Here is a 21,085-nt window from a genome sequence, read left to right as displayed (position 1 = left end):
CAATATGTGCCCTCCTTAATACCAATCACCAGGCTCACCTAACCCCCCACCCCTCTCCCCTCCAAAACCTTCAGTTTGTTTCTCAGAGTCCACAGTCTCTCATGCTTCATCTCCCTCTTCTTTTTCCCCCAATCCACTTTTCCTTTCCTTCTCCTAGTGTCCTCCATTGTCGCCCTCGGCCCGCAAGAAAGACAATCAGCCTGGTATGGTGTTAATGCTTCATCCATTTATTTCGTCAACTTCCTTAGCTTATATGTGGCAGGGTGACCAATAAGGGGCCAAGCAATGGGGAGAGCCAATGAGAGTCCTGTTACTATGCTGATTAAATTTGAAACAGCCAATGACTATGTCCTCCTTTAGGCGGGTTTCACCAGAACGTTCGTTGTTTACTTGCAGCATATTTTGCTTGCAGTGAGCCAAGCGCCATCTTGTAATGGCGGGGACTTTCCCGGCTGGAGGCGGTCCCCGACATCTTCCCCTTTTTTGTTTTATGGCAGACATCGTGCCTGTCTTAGGTCGTCAGTAGCAGAAAACATCCTTACCCGTCATCAGACACAAGATATCGATGATCTCTGTCCTGTCTTAGGTTGGTATGTTTCTCTACTGATCTTACCCATCTTTACCGATCTAGCATGCTTAGCCATATCTGGGGAGATGTCCCAGCCTCTATTGACATAAGGGCTTGTACTATAGCTCGGCTCTGCTCTCGCTGCTGTGTTCTCCATTGGCGAACTTTTCTGAATAGAAGCAGAAATTCAATAAGAAGGAGGACAAGAAGACCAATTGTGCCAGCCCATTGTTTGGTGAACTGGAACATATTGCTGAATGTTTGAAATAGCTCTGGGAGGGAAGCTGGTTGCACACACGTACTATTTACTCGAGTTATCTCAGCCAGAAGGATTCGTGTGAAATTATTAAATTGAGAGAATTTTACAGGGGTAACACAAAGGGGTGGGGGTAAGACCCTGTAAGACGGTAACATTACCTTTAATGGCAGTGTGATTATATGGCTGAAAATGTCCGAGTGTTTGATTACTCAATTGGATACATGGGGGTGATGTTTGGTTCATGTCTAAGGTAAGGCCAGGCTTTAAGGATTGCTCACAATTCACGGGTCGCTATTGGTGGGAGGTGGAGTGTTAATGCTCCCCATATCAGTAGTATCAGTGGCATCTTCTTTAGCGCTGTCTTCAGGGTCTGGGGCTTGTCGGGTTAACTGCTCAGGAATCCAAATAGGTACTTCCTTGTCCTGTGGAAAAGCACAAACAGAACCTCTGCTCCAGATTAGTACAGGGTCTGGACCCTTCCACTGTCCTGTAAGAATATCCTTCCAAAGGATTAAAGGCTTGGGGGAGGAGTTGGTACGTGCTGAATGTCTCTCAGCTGCTGCATGTCCATTTTTATCAAGTGTTAGAATCGTGTTTAGTTTGTCTTTAGGGGACTGAAACGTGTCCCCTATTCCCCCTTTTTGTTTTAAAAGAGCTTGTTTGAGGGTCAAGTGGGTGCGTTCTACTATAGCTTGTCCTTGAGGGTTGTAGGGAATACCGTGATTTAAGGTAATATCTAGTTGGGCAAGGAAACTGCGGAATGATTGTGAAGTATATGCAGGGCCATTGTCCGTTTTTATTTGTCGGGGTTTACCCCAAGTGGCGAAGGCTTGAAGGCAGTGGGAAATAACGTCTTTGGTTTTTCTCCTGTATGGATAGAGGCAAAAATGACTCCTGAGCAGGTATATCTACCGAGACATGTACATATTTGAGTTTGCCGAATTCAGGGATGTGAGTTACATCCATTTGCCATATATGGTTGGGCAGTAAACCGCGTGGATTTACTCCTAGGGAAGGTGACGGAATCAGCGTCACACAGTTTTTACAGGATACAACTATGTCTCGGGCTTGAGTTTTTGTTATATTAAATTTTAATCTGAGTGTGAGTGCATTTACATGAAACAGTTTGTGAAAGTGTTTTGCTTGTTGTAATGTATCCTCTATTGTAAAGATAAACTGTTCTTTTGTTAGTAGATCCCTGGTGCGGTTACCTTCTGCTAGGGGACCAGGTAGAGTTGTATGTGCTCTGATATGACCTATAAAAAATGGGGCTTTTCTGTCCCATATTATTGTTTGGAGGTTTTTTAAGGCTTTGGTAATAGAGGATTTGGTACTAATATGACCTACATTTTCAAGAATGGAAATGGCTTGAACAACATATTTGCTATCTGACAAGAGGTTGAAGGGTTCATGATGAAATAGTTGAAAGGCTTTTGTAACGGTAAGTAGCTCTGTGACCTGTGGGGAAGAGCTCTGAAACAGGAAGGTCCAATTTTTTTCCTTTGTGACTACAGCACCCACCCCATGTTTGGATCCATCAGTGAAAACCAATTTAGCACCATCGAGTGGTTTGTGGCGAGTTGCCCTAGGGTAAATGAGTGGATGGGTTAAGCTAAATTGAAGCCATGGGCTTGTAGGATGATGATTATCGAACTTTGCTGTAACAGTGGTCATGGTTATAGCCCAATCATCATCACATGCTGCTAAGCAGGTTAATTGGTCTTGTGTATAGGGAGTGACGATGATGTCAGGTTGTCTGCCAAATGCTGTGACACTGAGTTTTACACCCTTCAGTATAATTTTTGCAATGGCGTTTGGATACCATGGCAGAATTTTTCCTGGGGAGTAGGCTAGGTTGACCCATGATATGGGTCCTTCCTGCCAGAAGACCGCAGTGGGGGCTCGTTCCACAGCGAGAATACAATAATATAGCGTTTTTGAATAATCAATTCTGTCAACCTGAGCAGCTTACAGTCTTTTTTGAATTAATTCGATAGCTGCTTGGGCTTGTCTGGACATATGACGGGGTGAATTGAGATCAGCATTTCCTTTGAGCGTTTCAAATAAAGGATGTAATTCTTGGTTTGTAAGCTTTAAATAAGGCCTAATCCAATTAATGTCTCCTAGTAGCTTTTGGAAGTCATTTAATGTTTTTAAATTATCTGTTCGTAGGGTTACCTTTAAAGGTTTAACTTTAGTATCATCAAGTCTACTGCCCAGATAGTCCTTGATAGATGTTTTTTGGATTTTTTCTGGTGCTATGTGTATCTCAAACTGCTTGAAATGTTTGACAAGAAACACGGATGAACAGCTAATCCTGTTAATGCTGTGGAGCTTCGCCCTAACAAGAGGCCCACGGTGTCTTGAGGCAATGGGCCTTTGAAATCCGATTCTACTATCTGGGTACCCATCTCAGGAGTTAATACAAGTCTGGTGGTGGCGCGGATGTCCAATCCGGTGCTCCCTCTTGTGGCCCGCCTGGGCTCGTCAGCGGATAATGTGAGTGGGCCACTTGTTGGAGCACTCCATACATTTGAGGGCCCTGGGGTGAAGGGCTCCGCTTCCCGTTTTTTGTTTTTTGTTTTTTTTTTTTTTTTTTTAGTCTTTGGGTGGTAGAGGATTGCCTTGTATATCTCTCACTGATCGACACTCGTTGGCCCAATGAGCACCTTTGCCACACCTAGGGCACAAGCCAGGTCATTTTTTTACCTGGTTTGGTCCCTTGTTCCCAGGGCACTCCTGCTTGAAATGCCCTTGGGCTCCACATTTATAATAACCCTCTGTGCCTCCCTTATTATTTCGACATTGGGGTCCTTGAATGCTTTGAAAACCTTGGGTAATGGCCGACGCTAGCACCTGCCCTTGTATAACACTGTCATTAATGTCTCTGCATACTTTGATATATGTACTTAAATCCTTAGCTTTCCATGGTCTGATAGCCTCTTTGCACCATTTATTGGCCTGTTCATAAGCCAGTTGTTTAATTAGAGGCATAGCAGTGTCTGCATCACCAAAGATCCTTCCAGCCGTTTGCATCAACCTTGCAACAAAATCAGCATATGCTTCATTTGATCCTTGTATTACCTTAGATAACTGACCTTGTAAGTCCCCACTACCCTGAAGTGTTTTCCACGCTTTGGTTGCAGAGGCTGCAATTTGCAAGTATACTGCAGGGTTATACTGTAATTGCTCATTCCTGCCCACATAGGGTCCCATGCCCATAAGCATGTCTAAATTCCACTGCAGGTTACCGGCTGCGGCGTTGTGCCGAGCAACATCTTGAGAGTGTTCTTGCCATGCTGTCTTCCATACCAAGTATTGTCCACCGGAAAGTGCGGCCCTTGCTAGATTCCCCCAGTCTTCTGGAATTAAGTTCATTCCTGCTATAGACTCCACTAAGGAAATAGTAAAAGCCGCTTGAGGACCATACTGCATAACTGCTTCCTTCAATTGCTTGACTAACTTAAAGTCAAGCGGCTGGTGGTATCGTTGGTGATTTTGGTCCTCTAAAACTGGGAAAGCTGAGGTGAGGCCAGCTTCTTTCCATTTAGTTGTCCAACTCTCAGTAGTAGGTGCATGACAACCACATATATCCCTATTCATACAAGTGTTATACGGTGGTGGGGCACTAGGGGTTGCTGTGGGCAAAGACTGTAAGGGCTCAGGTTTCTGCCCCACCTTTTGCTCTAACTCCTCCCCTGACATTTCCTCTTCCTTTTCGCTAGAACTGTTTCTTTCTGAAGCACGAAATGACCGAAATGACCGTTCCTCTTTAACTTCCTCAAGGGCCTCAGCTCCCTCCTGAATAGCTGACTCACATCTCGGCTTATGTCCCCCAAGGCATCCTCTGACCAGAGTCCATATAGCTAATGTTCCGGGCAGCAATGGTTTGCTTTTATCTCTTTTCTTAAGATCCTCTCCTAAATGGTCCCATTGCGGAATATTTAACAAACCCTCATCCAAAAACCAAGGTGCAACGGTTTCCACTCTAGAAATGCTCTGGCAGTTTTTGATTTCAGAGGTGCACTGTTGGCTTTGAGAAGGTCCTTTAAAGAACCCTCCAATCTAGATTTTGATAATTCAGAACCCATCTGGCCGCTTAGGTTAATTTCACAAGCAATAAGAAAATCCCGGCTCTATGGCCGCCCCTCTTCTTGTTGTGGTCTTGTAAAATCCTGGCTCTATGGCCGCCCCACTTCTTGTTGCAGTCTTGTACAAGATTCCCACCACTTTGATCGTGGTTCCTTTCCTGCTTACCTGCGGTTTTTCTCCTTGCAAGGTTTACTACTTGTTAACAATTCCCGGGTCTCAGCACCATTTGTTGCCCTCAGCCCGCAAGAACGACAATCAGCCTGGTATGGTGTTAATGCTTCATCCATTTATTTCGTCAACTTCCTTAGCTTATATGTGGCAGGGTGACCAGTAAGGGCCAAGCAATGGGGAGAGCCAATGAGAGTCCTGTTACTATGCTGATTAAATTTGAAACAGTCAATGACTATGTCCTCCTTTAGGCGGGCTTCACCAGAACGTTTGTTGTTTACTTGCAGCATATTTTGCTGGCAGTGAGCCAAGTGCCATCTTGTAATGGCGGGGATTTTCCCGGCCGGAGGTGGTCCCTGACACGACATGTTATTTCTTATGCTCCACAATTAAGTGAAACCATATAATTGACTTTCTCTGTTTGACTTAATTTCATTCAGCATAATGTCCTCCAATTCTGTCCATGTTGATACAAATAGAGCTACCCTATGTTCCAGCAATTGCAGTACTGGGTATTTATCCCAAAGACACTGATGTAGTGAAAAGAAGGGCCATCTGTATCCCAATGTTCACAGCAGCAATGACCACAACCGCCAAACTGTGGAAAGAGCCAAGATGCCCTTTAACAGACTAATGGTGACCCTGTTTTAATTCATGCAAAGATAGCACCAGTTTTACTCACTATTGCTTTTAAAACATCAGCGTAAATGTCAACATAAAAATGTAAATAATATAGTGATGTATTTATAAAAATAGTTCTAACCCTAAAAATATCATAAAAGGAACTTGGAGAGCCCCAAGGGTCCAGAGATCACAATTTTAGAACCACTGCTTTAAGGAATCTCTTGCATGTGTACACCAGGATACATTTATTAAAATGTTCAAAGTAAATTTATTTTTAATTCCTAAAAATTGAAAATTAAATTTTCAACAATAAAAGAAAAAATAATAAATCAAAATACATATCCAGATATTGGTATAATATACAGTGTTAAAAATTAATTAGCTATGTATAATAATACAATATCATAAAAACATAATATTGAAATTTTCCATCTCCAGTCATGATGAATTAACATGGACCAGATTTATCCTCCCGTCATACATAAACAGAAAACCTGAGAAACTATATTTTCATATATATTTTATATATATTTCATATATATTCATATTCATATATATTCAAATATATATTTCATATATTGAAATATATTTCAATATATTGAAAATTTCCATCTCCAGTCATGATGAATTAATATAAACCAGATTTTTTCTCCCATCATATATAAATAGAAAACCTGAGAAAATATATAGTACACCAGGTTTCAGACATCAGATAATAGGCAGCACAGGGCTGTAATCCAAGAATAAAAGGAAATAAAATGAAATAAATGCTAAAATTGGCCAGGCATTCTGAACCTTGGAGCAAGAAGAGTGATCCCAAACAGGACACTGGCCGAGTTAAATATCAGAGTTTGGAGATCTGGCTGCTGGAAATGGTGGGTCAAAATTACAGAAAGAACCATGCATAAAGAGTTCCAGAAATTTCCATAAAGATACCCTTGAGTTTATGCAAAATATTAAGAAATGCATACATAGAGTGATTCTAAGAGGCTGGGTAAATGGAAAACAGAAAATCCTGATTTAAACATCTCCCAAAGTTCACACAGGGAAGGAAGATATTTGAAATAAGACAAGCAAGAATACAGAACCCTTGTTAATCACTCAGAGAATTTGGGAAGGACCACAAAAGGACTCTGCCTTAGTATTGTAGCTAAAATATCACCAGAATAAAGGCCAATCTAAACTTATACAGAACATAAAAGCAAAAGTGAAACAATTAACTGGACTACCAGAAAGAAGCTCAACATTTTTAAAAGGAAAACAATAAAATCCAGACACTCTAAAACACAAAAGTGTAAGTGTAAAGGACCAAATTAAAATTTATTACACAAGCTCAAAGTCATGAAAATGTAGCTCACAACCAGAAGAAACATCAGTCAATAGAAGCAAAACCAGAAATGAAAGAGATGATGCATTTAGCAGGTGATACAAATTTATAAACAAATTTCAAATATTGAAAGAAAACCCTAAACATAGTGAAGAGAAAAAAATTGAAGATCAAATAAAACAAATTATCAATATACTAATAAAGGGCTCAAGATGGCAATGTAAAAAGAACCCAAACTCACCCCTCCCAACAACAAATTCACAGCTACATATGGAATAATTTTCTTCTGAAAAGGACCTGGACACTAAATAAACAATCTCTTACAATAAAGGACAAAAAAGACACATTTATAAAAGTAGGAAAGTTACCGTCATGGTCTCAGTCAGGATCCCACCCAGGATTCAGTGATCCCATAAGCATAAAGGATCCCCAAAACATGGAACACTCCCTCGAGGAGTGAAGGGATTATTCCCCACACTAGATACCCTGACCAAGGGGTCCAGCACTGAAAAAGCAATGTCCCAAAATGTCTTGTTTTGAAATTCAATGGGGATACCAGGAGACTCAAAAAACAATGGAAACAAAGATCCCACTCTTAATGGGCTCACACACAAACCGACTTACCCTGAGATCTAGCACAAAAGCAAGAGATTAAAAATTGACTACATCATAAATGACAGACACCTATTTATTAATTATATTATAATGAAATGGCACAAGATATCCCCTTAATAAACTAAGAAAACAAGAGCAAATTAAACCCAAAGTAGTAGAAGGAAGGAAATAAATATAGGAGCAGAAATCAATGAAAGTGGAACAAACATTAGAAAAATAAGTAAAAACAAAAGTTGGGTTACTTTAAGTGCTAAGTTAGAAGATAAATAAAATTTATGTACTTCTAATTAGATTGGTCAAGTAAGAAAAGGATGAGGACACAAATTTCCAATATCAGGAAAGAAAAAGTAATAATATATACATTATCAACATTAAAATTACAATAAAGAAATATGAGCAAAGTAATAAATTACACAACTTACATGAAATAAACAGGTTTTTTTTTAAAAAACAAGACTTACCAAACTAACTAAAAGAGAAATAGAAAATGGATATTGTTATATCTACTAAATAAATTGAATTTGTAATTTAAATCCTCACTACAAGGAGTTTCCTGGTTAATAAAAAAAATTCAAGGTGCTTTGAGAATTACATGCTGGAAGAATGCAAAGAAGCTCCATGCCAATCCCTGCCATCACACATTGCCCTAAATATCTTCCATTTGGCAGCCCTGAGTTGTATACAATTTTTCTTGTTTTGTACTTAAATATTTCTAAATAAAATTAACATTTACTCTTGACAAATAAAATGTATTTACACAAAATTAAAAAATAAAAACTGTATTACAAGAAAATGCCAAGATGAGGAGACTTCACTGGTGAATTCAATCAAGCATTTTGAGACAGATTAATACCAATTCTACACAAAATCTTTTGTTTTATTTTTTTATTTTATTTCATTTTAATCTGTATTGTGCTCATACAAAAACTAGATAAAATCAAGCAAAAAATTAAACTATGGGGAGGAAACAAGATGGTGGGGAAAGAGGAGGAGGCACCGTTTCAACCTGTACCCTAAAGTGAACTGATTACCTACCAAAGGGCTCTGATCACCCATGAAATCAGCCTGAGGTTAGAATTATACACTTCTAGATCTCTATGGGTGCAGAAGACATCAGTGGGCAGGTAAAGCTGAGTGGGAACATCGGACTGATATCAGAAGATAAACAAAAGGTGGAAGGAGCCACCAGAAGCTACCCATTGGAAAGTAATACCCCAATATGAGAGTGCCCTGTGATTGAGGACCAGCATTAACTTGGAGTCTGGTTGAAAGCACACAAAAAGAGCAAAGTATTGTGGGGGGAAATTGTGGCAATCAAGGCAGATAGGGACAGGGGCTTAAGTGCCTGGACCCAGGACATCCACCCTGGCTCTGAGCCAGAGTGTGGCAAAGAAGCCAGGTCTTGGTCCCTGAGCCACTGCTGCACCTGAGGGTGTCTGAGTGGTGGCTCCCGTGAGGGTGAGGGAGTCTTACCAGCTGGCAGAACCACAACCTTTTGTACTCTCCACACGTGCCGTGCTACCAGAGTCTGAGTTGTGGCCCACACCCACCCCTGAGAGAGGTCCTGTAGGCTCCAGCTGGTGCTCTCTTGGACCGTGGAGAATCGAGCACTCCCAGCTCAGGCCAGCGGGAAAAACTCAGTGTGCAATCACTGCTTGGGACCTCTCTGGTGGTCTGGAGCTGCTCAGACAGCTGCAGCTATCATGGTTTGGGGTACAAGTGGGAGTTCCTGTGCCCCAGAGACCGTGACTGGGAACGTGCTCTGCCAGCAGCAGAGAGAGACATTTATGTGATCTGGAGCACCCAGAGGGGAACAGACTGAGGCTTCTCTCTGAGAGGGAGGTCTGGGTGTAGTTTGCTTTCCTCTAAACCTCCAAAGACCATCAAGAGTTGCCAAAGGGAGAGAAAACAAATGAACAAAAAAACTAAAAAACCTCCAGAGAACAAAAACCTGTAAAACCCGGTTTCCTCAGAGCCCACCCCCTTGATGGTGGCAGGGGGACTTAATTCCAGCAAGACTCCCTGAAAACCCATGCAGCAGGCCTCTCCCCCAAAAAACAAAAAGCAAAAACAACAACAAAAACAACAACAACAACAAAAAAAACAAAAACCAAGAAAACCACCACTACTTCATAGATACAGCTTTTATTTTTAATTCATTCCCACTATTCTGGTTCATTTTTAAATATACATATAATTTTTAACCTATTTACCATCACAGTGAGATGTCCAGTACATAAAATTCCAAAATAACCTTTTAGCCTGAACTTTATTTTTGCTTTTCTATTTTTTAATATTTTTAATTTAATTTAATTTTAGTTTAGTTTATTTTTTTTAATATTCCTATAGAGTTAAGCTTCAAGATAATCCCCTTTCCCCAATCAATGCTACCCCTATAGGTGAACCAGTTTTTAATCCCCCTTTATCTTGGGAAAGTTGAGTCCTTTAACAAAGATATCAAGATACATCCAGGAAGAATCAAAATAACCTTCCTCACCCACACTTAAAATTTATAACCACTCTCCCAACTTTTCCTTCCACAAGTGTTTCTCTGTATTTGGTTTTGTCCTGGTAGTATATAAATCTTATACTTGGGGTTCTTTTTTTTTTTTTTTTTGCTGCTTTTATATATTTATTTATTTTTTCTTCTCATCTACTTTTGTTGGTCTTTTATTTGTCTGTTTTTGTTTGTATACTTCATAAATCTTACCTTGGGGCCCATTTGGGCTGGGCCTTCTCTTTTACTTTATCTTTCTTTTTTCCCTGTCTCTCTCTATGTCTCTCTTTTTTTTCTCTCTCTTTCTTTTGGGTGGAAACTCTTGATTGCTCAGAAGCATTCCAGGGTGCACCTTGCCTGCACCACAGTCTATATATTCAGCTACACATCTGTTCAACCATCTCTCAAAAAATGACCAGGAGGAGGAATGCCCAACAGAAGAAAATACAGAGGTTGGACCTTCTACAACAGAGCTAATGGATATGGACATAGACAATATGTCAGAAAGGGAATTCAGGCTAATAGTTATTCAGGCAAGAGCTGGGTTGTAGAAAGCCATGGATGACCAAATGGAATTGATTAGGGGAGAAGTGAAAGACACCAGGGATGATGTTCACAATGCTTTCAATGAGTTTCAATCTAATCTAAGTTCTCTAAAAGCTAGGGTAGCTGAGACAGAAGATAGAATTAGTGATCTGGAGGACAAACTGATAGAGGAAAAAGGATCAGGAGGAAGCCTGGAACAAACAGCTTAGAAGCCATGAAAACAGAATTAGGGGAAAAAATGATGCCATGAAAAGTTCCAACATCAGAATTATTGGAATCCCTTAGGGGGAGGAGAAAGAAAGAAGACTAGAAGATATAGTTGAAAAAATTCTCCCTGAAAAATTTTCCCAATCTCATGAATGGAACCAGCTTTCATGTAGTAGAGGCAGAACGATCTCCCCCCAAGATCATAGAATCTAGAAAGACTTCAAGACACATGATAGGGAAAATGATGAATCAAAATGGTAGACAGGAGCTCTTGAAAGCAGCTAGGACAGAGGCACCTGGGTGGCTCAGTGGGTTAAAGCCTCTGCCTTTGGCTGAGGTTATGATCCCAGGGTCCTGGGATTGAGCCCCACATTGGGATCTCTGCTTGACACGGAGCCTGCTTCTATCTCTCTCTCTGCCTGCCTCTCTGCCTACTTGTTGTGATCTCTGCATGTCAAATAAATAAATAAATTCTTTTTTTTAAGCAGCTACAAAAAAAGAACTTTCTTAGGTACAGAGGAAAGCCCATCAGAATAATATCAGACCTGTCCACAGAAACCTGGCAAGCCAGAAAGGGCTGGCAAGATGTATTCAGGGCACTAAAAGAGAAGAACATGCAGCCAAGAATACTTTATCCAGAAAGACTGACATTCAAAATGGATGGAGAGATAAAGAGCTTCCAATACCGGCAAGGTTTAAAAGAGTATGCGACCACCAAGTCAACACTGCAGGAAATATTAAGGGGGTTCTATAAGAGGAAAAATCCTAAGAATATCATTGAACAGAATTAATGGAGACAATCTATAGAAAGAAAGACTTCACAGGTAACATGATGTCAATAAAAACGTTTCTCTCAATAATCGCTCTCAATGTGAATGGCCTAAGTGTACCCATAAAATGACACAGGATTGCAGATTGGATAAAACAGCAGGACCCATCCATATGTTGTCTACAAGAGACCCATTTCGAATCTAAGGATACACCCAGACTGAAAGTTAAGAATTGGAGAAGCATCTTTCATGTCAATGGGCCTCAAAAGAAGGCTGGGGTAGTGATTCTCAGATCAGATAAATTAGATTTTAAACTAAAGACTATAGTCAGAGATACAGAAGGACACTACATAATTCTTTTTTTTTTTAAGATTTTATTTATTTACTTCACAGATAGAGATCACAAGTATGCAGAGAGGCAAGCAGAGACCGAGAGGAGGAAGCAGGCTCCCGCTGAGCAGAGAGCCTGAAACGGGGCTAGATCCCAGGACCCTGAGATCATGACCTGAACCGAAGGCAGAGGGTTAACCCACTGAGCCACCCAGGCGCCCTGACACTACATAATTCTTAAAGGGACTTTCCACCAAGAAGATCTACCATTGTAAATATTTATGCCCCCAATATGGGAACAGCCAATTACATAAGAAAACTGTTAATCAAGATAAAGAGTCATATTGATATGAATACATTAATAGAAGGATATCTTAACACAGCTCTCTCAGAAATAGACAGATCATCGAAGCAGAAAATCAATAAAGAAACAAGAGCATTGAATGACACATTGGACCAGAGGGACCTCATAGATATATACAGAACATTCCACCCTAAAACAACAGAATACTCATTCTTCTCAAGTGCACATGGAACTTCTCGAGAATAGACCACATACTGGGTCACAAATCAGGGCTCAAGAGACACCAAAAGATTGAGATTATCCCCTGAATATTCTCAGGTCAAAATGTTTTGAAACTGGAGCTCAATGACAAGGAAAAGTTTGGAAGGAATTCAAACTCCTGGAAGCTGAAGACCACCTTGCTTAAGAATGCTTGGATCAACCAGGAAATCAAAGAAGAACTTAAACATTTCATGTAAATCAATGAGAATGAAGACACTTCAGTCCAAAACCTATGGGGTACAGCAAAGGCGGTCTGAAGGGGGAAATACATAGCCATCCAAGCCTCCCTCAAAAACTTCGAAAAATCCAGAATAAACCAGCTCTTGTTACACCTGAGAGAACTAGAGAATCAACAACAAATTAGCCAACTCCACATGCAAGAAGGGAAATAATCAAGATTAGAGGAGAAATCAATGAGATAAAAACTAGAAATACAGCAGAACGCATCGATGAAACTAGAACCTGGCTTCGTGAGAGAATCAATAAGATTGATAAACCATTGGCCAAAGTAATCCAAAAGAAAAGAGAGAAGGCCCAAATTAATAAAATTATGAATGAAAAGGGAGAGATCACAACTAACACCAAGGAAACAAAAAATCATCAGAAGTTATTATCAACAGTTATATGCCAATAAGTTAAGCAACTTAGATGAAATGGATGCACTCCTGGAAAACTATAAACTTCCAAAATTGAACCAGGAAGAAATTGACAACAAGAATAGAATGATATCTAGTAACGAGATTGAAGCAGTGATCAAAAACCTCCCAAAAAACAAGAGCCCAAGACCTGATGGATTTCCTGGGGAATCCTACCAAACTTTCAAAGAAGAAATAACACCTATTCTCCTGAAGCTGTTTCAAAAAATTGAAGCAGAAGGAAAACTTACAGACTCTTTCTATGAAGCCAGCATTACCCTGATCCCCAAACCAGGTAGATCCCACCAAAAAGGGGAATTTCAGACCAATATCACTGATGAATATGGATGCTAAGTTTCTCAACAAGATCCTAGTAAAAAGGATCCAACAACACATTAAAAAGATTATCCACCATTACCAAGTGGGATTCATTCCTGGTTTGCAAGGTTGGTTCAACATTTGCAAATCAATCAATGTGATAGAACAAATCAATCAGAGAAGAGAGAAGACCCACATGGTCCTCTCAATTGATGCAGAAAAAGCATTTGACAAAACCCAGCATCCGTTCCTGATTAAAATGTTTCAAAGTATAGGGATAGAGAGAACTTTCCTGAACTTCATAAAATCTATCTATGAAAAACCCACAGCAAATATCATCCTCAATGGGAAAAAGCTCACAGTCTTCCCGTTGAGATCAGGAACACAAGGATGCCCACTCTCACCACTCTTGTTCAACATAGTATTAGAAGTCTTAGCAACAGCAATCAGACAACAAAGAGAAATAAAAGGTATCCAAATTGGCAATGAAGAAGTCAAATGCTCTCTTCGCAGATGACATGATAGTATATATGGAAAACCCAAAAGACTCCACCCCCAAACTACTAGAACTCATACAGCAATTCAGTAATGTGGCAGGCTACAAAGTCAATGTACAGAAATCAGTGGCTTCCTTACACACTAACAATGAAAATACAGAAAGGGAAATTAGAGAATCGATTCCATTTACTGTAGCACCAAGAACCATAAGATACCTGGGAATAAACCTAACCAAAGAGGTAAAGGATCTATACTCGAGGAACTACAGAGCACTCATGAAAGAAATCGAAGAAGACACAAAAAGATGGAAGAGAATTCCATGCTCTTGGATCAGAAGAATAAACATTGTTAAAATGTCTATACTGCCTAGAGCAATCTATACTTTCAATGCCATTCCGATCAAAATTCCACCAGCATTTTTCAAAGAGCTGGAGCAAATAATCCCAAAATTTGTATGGAATCAGAAGAGACCCCGAATTGCTAAGGAAATGTTGAAAAACAAAAACGAAACTGGTGGCATCACATTACCTGATTTCGAGCTTTACTACAAAGCTGTGATCACCAAGACAGCATGGTACTGGCCTAAAAACAGACACATAGACCAGTGGAACAGAGTAGGGAGCCCAGATATGGACCCTCAACTCTATGGTCAAATAATCTTCGACAAAGCAGGAAAAAATATATGGTGGATAAAGACAGTCTCTTCAATAAATGGTGCTGGGAAAATTGGACAACTATATGTAGTAGAATGAAACTCGACCATTCTCTTACACTGTACACAAAGATAAATTTGAAATAGATAAAAGACTTCAACGTGAGACAGGAATCCATCAGAATCCTAGAGGAGAACTTAGTCAGTAACCTCTTCGATATCAGCCACAGCAACTTCTTTCAAGATATGTCTCCAAAGGCGAAGGAGACAAAAGTGAAAATGCATTTTTTAGGACTTCATCAAGATCAAAAGTTTCTGCACAGCAAAGGATACAGTCAACAAAACAAAGAAGCAATCCATGGAATGGGAGAAGATATTTTCAAATGACAGCATAGATATCCAGGATCTATGAAGAACTTCTCAAACTCAAAACACTCAAAACAGATAATCATGTCAAGAAATGAGCAGAAGACATGAACATACACTTCTCCAATGAACACATACAAATGGCTATCAGACATATGAAAAAATGTTCATCATCACTAGCCATCAGAGAGATTCAAATTAAAACCACATTGAGATACCACCTTACACCAGTTAGAAGGGCCAAAATTAACAAGACATTAAATAACATGTGTTGGAGAGGATGTGGAGAAAGGGGAACCCTCTTACACTGTTGGTGGGAATGCAAGTTGCTGCAGCCAATTTGGAGAAGAGTGTGCAGATTCCTTAGGAAATTAAAAATAGAGCTTCCCTATGACCCTGTGATTGCACTACTAGGTATTTACCCCAAAGGTACAGATGTAGTGAAAAGAAAGGCCATCTGCCTAACGTTCATAGCAGCAATGGCCACGGTCGCGAAACTGTGGAAAGAGCCATGGTGCCCTTCCATGTATGAATGCATAGGGAAGATGTGGTCCTTACATAGTACAGAGTGTTATACCTCCATCAGAAAGGATGAATATCCAACTTTTGTACCAACATGGATGGGACTGGAAGAGATTATGCTGAGTGAAATAAGTGAAGCAGAGAGAGTCAATTATCATATGGTTTCACTTATTTGTAAAGGAGGCGGGGAGATGGAGAAGAGAAGGGAGATGAGGGAAATTGGAGGGGGAGATGAACCATGAGAAACTATGGACTCTGAAAAACAATCTGAGGGTTTTGAAGGGGCAGGGGGTGGGAGGTTAGGGGAGCCTGGTGTTGGGTATTATGAGGGCACATATTGCATGGAGCACTGGGTGTGGTGCATAAACAATGAATTCTGTTACACTGAAAGGAATAAAATAAAAATAAATAACTAGATTAAATAAGGAAAAAAAGGAAATTCTGATAAAAAAGAAAATTAAACTACCAACTGATATCCCTCATAAACAAAGAACCTTAACAAGACTTTAGCAAAGGAAATTCAGTAGTATATAAAAATGAAAACCACCGTGACAAAATAGGTTTAAGTCAGGACTACAAGATGGGTTTACCATTAAAACTACTGTCATTAAACATTTTAAGACAATAAGGGGGAAAAAATCTTATATGATTATCTGAAAGGATGAAGAAAAATTAATTGGCAAAATTTAATACACATTCATGATAAAAACTCTCATTAACTAGAATAGGAATAGAACTTTTTCAATCTAAGAAAGTATCTATTGACCAGAAAAACCTACAATTAGCACAACACTCTAATCTTAAAAAACAAAACATCCCCCTCCACCAAGATCAAGAACAAGGCAACAATGACCACTCTCACCACTCATATTTTTTTTAATATTGTACTTAAGATTCTAGCCATTTCAATAAAGGCAAAAGTAGAAAGCATAAATATTGGAAAGCAAGAGATAATAATCTTATTTTGTAAATGGAATGACTATCCATGTAGAAAATTCTGAGATATCTACAAGAAAAATCAACTAAAACCAAGAAGAGAGTTTAGTAAGGCCACAGAATACAAGACCATCATACAAAGTCATTTGCATGTCCATTGATAGTAATACAATATTATAAATTAAAATGTGGACGATACCATTGAAAATAGCATGAAAAATACAAAACACTTAAGGATAAATTTAAGAAAACACGTGTCAGACTTGTAGACAGAAAACAAAAACACTTTCTCAGAGAAATAAAAGGAGACAAAATAATTGAAGAGATACAACATATAAATGCGTTGGAAGTCTCAATATTTAAAGATATAAAATTTCCTCAGAACTGGTTTAAAAATTGAACACAATTCTGATCAATGTACTGGAATTATTTTGTGGAAAATTCCAAGCTAAATTGTAAACTGTACATGGAAATGCAAAAACAATAACAACAACAACAACAACAAACAAACAAACAAAACAGAAAACACCTAAACCAGGGAAAAAAATTTTTTAGAAAAGAACAAAAGTTGAGGGGGGGACAAGATGGCGGGGGAGTAGGAGGAGGCGCCTTTTCAGCTGGTACCCCAAAGTGAGCTGATTACCTACCAAAGAACTCCATTCACCCATGAAATCAGCCTGAGATCAGAATCATACACGTCTGGATCTCTATAGGGGCAGAAGATGCCAGTGGGCAGGTAAAGCGGAGCGGGAAGGCGGACTGATATCGGAAGATAAAGGGGCAGGGAGCCACCAGAGGCGACCAGTTGGAAAGTAATTCCCCCAATACGAGTGAGAGTGCCCTGCGTCTGGGGACCAGCATTAACTTGGAGACTGGTTGAAAGCACTCCAAAAGAGCAAAGGATCGCAGGGGAAATTGTGGGAATCAGGGTGGCTAGGGACAGGGGCTTAAGTCCCTGGTCCCAGGACAGCCTCCCCCGTGCTGAGGCAGAGAGAGTGCGGTGGAGAAACTGGCTCTTGGTCCCTAAGCCACCAGTGCGCCCGAGAATGCCTGGGTTCTAGTTCCTGTGAGGGGATGGGAGCCACGGCGGTGGGCAGAATGCACTAGCCCTACCACAAAGCCTGAGATATGCGCGCCCCTCCCTCATGCTCCCCTGAGAGAGTTACAAAGGCCCGGCTGGCGCTCTTCAGCCCACGCCATTGTTTCAAAGCCTAAGCCCCTTGCCCCAAACTCTCCCCTGACAGAGGTACACAAAAGCCCAGCCTGGTGCTCTCAGACCTGCGCCCTGTTCTCAGTGCCTGAGATGCGCGCGCGACCCATAGCCACCCTTGAAAGGGGTGCGCGCAAGCCGGGAACTCTTAGACCCAGCAAGACCAGGCACTCCCAGCCCCGGCCAGTGGCAAAATCTCAGTGTGCGATCGCTGCTTGGAACCTCTATGGTGGTAGGGAGCTCCCAGAGAGCCGCCACTGCTTTGGCTTTGGGTACAAGCAAAAGATCATGCACCCCCAGGGTCTGCAACTTGGAACCTGCTCTGCCAGCGGCCAAGGGGGAACTTATTTAGGCTCTGCAGCCAGACTGAGGCTTCTCTCTGAGAGGGAGATCAGGGTGTGGTTTTTTCCTCTGAAACTACAAAAACCATCAAAGGTGGTCAAGGTGAGAGAAAAAAAAGTGAACAAACCTAAAAACCGCCAGAGAACAAAAGCCTGAAAAAAACCAGTTTCCTTAGAGCCCACCCCCTTGAGGGGGGTGGGAGGACTTAACTCAGGAAACATCATTGACTGACAACCTATGTGGCAGGCCCCTCCCCCAGAAAACAAACCAAGAAAGAAAAAAAAAAAGAGGAGATAAAAAATGGACTACAAGAGAACAACCACTACTTCATAGGAAAACTTGTGGTGTTGACTCGTTCCCACTATTCCGGAACATTTTTTTTTTTTACACATAGGTAATTTTTTTAACCTATTTACCATCATAGCGACCTGTACAGTACATCAAATTCCATAATACACTTCTAACCTGAACTTTTTGATACATACACTTATGTTTTTCTTTTGCATTTTTATTTTTTGAACTCCTTTTTTTAAAATTTTAGTTTAGTTTAGTCTAGTTTATTCCTTTTTATTTTTATCCTCTAATATTCATATAGAGTTAAACTTCAAAGTAAACCCCTTTCCCCAATCAATACTACCCCTATAGGTAAACCAATTTTTAATCCCCTTCATTTAGGAAAGTTGAGTCCTTTAACAAAGATATCAACATACATCCAGGAAGAATCAAAACAACCTTCCTCACACACACTGAGAATTTATAAGAACTCTCCCATCTTCTTCTTCCATCAGTGTTTCTGCGTTTTTGTGTTTGTACTGATAGCATATAAATCTTACACTTGGGGTTCTTTTTGACGAGGTTCTTCCTTTATTTGCATATATATATATTTTTTCTCTTGTCATATACTTGTATCAGTCTTTTTGTCTCTTTTTCTTTGTCTACTTCATAAATCATACATTGGGGCCCATGTGGGCTGAACCTTCTCTTTCATCTTCCCTTTCTTTACTGTCTCTCTCTCTCTCTTTTTTTTCTTTTCTTTTTTTTTCTTTTTCTCTTTCTTTTCTTTTGTCTCTCATTTGTGTGGGGAATCCTGATTGCTCAGAAGTGTTCCAGGGTGCACCTTGACTGCACCACAGTTGATATATCCAGCTACATCTGTTCAATCATCTCCCACCAAAATGACTAAGAGGAGGAATGCCCAACAGAAGAAAAATACAAAGGATGGACCTTCTGCAACAGAGCTAACAGCTATCAACATAGACAATATGTTGGAAAGAGAATTCAGGCTAACAATTATGCAGGCAATAGCTAGGTTGGAGAAAGCCATGGATGACCAAGCAGAATTGATTAGGAATGACCTGAAAGCGATCAGACAGGATGTTCACAATGTTAGGGCGGAGCTTAAAGCTACCAGGGAGGAGATTCACAATGCTCTCAATGAGTTCCAATCTAATCTAAACTCTTTCAAAGCTAGGGTAACTGAGACAGAAGGTAGAATTAGTGATCTGGAAGACAAACAGAGAGAAAGGATCAGGAGGAAGCCTGGAACAAACAGATTAGAAACCATGAAAACAGAATCAGAGAAATAAATGATGCCATGAAGAGTTCCAACATCAGAATTATTGGAATCCCTGAAGGGGAGGAGAAAGAAAGAAGTCTAAAAGATATCGTGGAACAAGTCCTTCATGAAAATTTTTCCAATCTCGCGAATGGAACCAGCGTTCATGTACTAGAGGCTGAAATGTCTCCACCCAAGATTATACATTCCAAAAAAACATCACAACACCTAATAGTCAAATTGAGGAATTATAATTGTAGGCATAATCTCTTGAAAGCCGCCAGGGCAAAGAGGCTCCTTACTTACAGAGGGAAGCCCATCAGAATAACGTCAGACCTGTCCACAGAGACCTGGCAAGCCAGAAAAGGCTGGCAAGATATATTCAGGGAACTAAATGAGAAGAACATGCAGCCAAGAATACTTTATCCAGCAAGACTGACATTCAAAATGGATGGAGAGATAGAGTTTCCAAGACTGGCAAGGCTTAAAAGACTATGCAACCACCAAGCTGACACTGCAGGAAATATTATGTGGGTTCTATCAAAGAGGAAAAATCCTAAGAATAGCATTAAACAAAAATATAGAGACAATCTACAGAAAGAAAGACTTCAAGGTAACTAGATGGCAATAAAAACGTATCTATCAATAATCAGTCTCAATGTGAATGGCCTAAATGTGCCCATAAAACGGCACAGGGTTGCAGATTGGATAAAACGACAGGACCCATCCATATGTTGTCTACAAGAGACCCATTTTGAACCTAAAGATACACCCAGACTTAAAGTGAAGGGATGGAGAAGCATCTTTCATGCCAATGGGCCTCAAAAGAAGGCTGGGGTAGTGATTCTCATATCAGATAAATTAAACTTTAAACTAAAGACTGTAGTCAGAGATACAGAAGGACAATACATAATCCTTAAAGGGACTATCCACCAAGATGATCTAACAATTGTAAATATCTATGCTCCCAATATGGGAGCAGCCAATTACTTAAGAAAACTGTTAATCAAGATAAAGAGTCATATTGATATGAATACACTAATCGTAGGAGATCTTAACACACCTCTTTCAGAAATAGACAGATCATTGAAGCATAAAATCAATAAATAAACAAGAGCATTGAATGACACATTGGACCAGATGGACCTCATAGATATATACAGAACATTCCACCCTAAAACAACAGAACACTCATTCTTCTCAAGTGCACATGGAACCTTCTCCAGAATAGACCACATACTAGGACACAAATCAGGACTCAACTGATATCAAAAGACTGAGATGATTCACTGCATATTTTCATATCACAATGCGTTGAAACTGGAGCTCAATCACAAGGAAAAGTTCGGAAGGAACTCAAACACCTGGAAGCTAAAGACCACCTTGCTTAAGAATGCTTGGATCAACCAGGAGATCAAAGAAGAACTGAAACAATTCATGGAAACCAATGAGAATGAAGACACTTTGGTCCAAAACTTATGGG

The 21,085-nt window shown here is 40.1% G+C and overlaps 1 long non-coding RNA gene across 1 annotated transcript in view; it reads right to left on the bottom strand.

Moving 5' to 3' along the window:
• Positions 1-4,587: 4,587 nt before the first annotated feature.
• Positions 4,588-21,085, bottom strand: part of LOC309855605 — a 115,644-nt gene continuing 99,146 nt past the window's right edge. Inside the window, exon 8 of the long non-coding RNA XR_014306879.1 lies at positions 4,588-5,685. This is a non-coding gene — a long non-coding RNA (uncharacterized lncRNA). The remainder of the gene's footprint in view (positions 5,686-21,085) is intronic.

The sequence above is a fragment of the Mustela nivalis genome (assembly GCF_964662115.1).
Source record: "Mustela nivalis genome assembly, chromosome: X".
NCBI classification, from domain to species: domain Eukaryota; kingdom Metazoa; phylum Chordata; class Mammalia; order Carnivora; family Mustelidae; genus Mustela; species Mustela nivalis.
The sequence above is the reverse complement of the archived record's forward strand: the minus strand, read 5'-3'. Positions and strand labels throughout refer to the sequence as shown.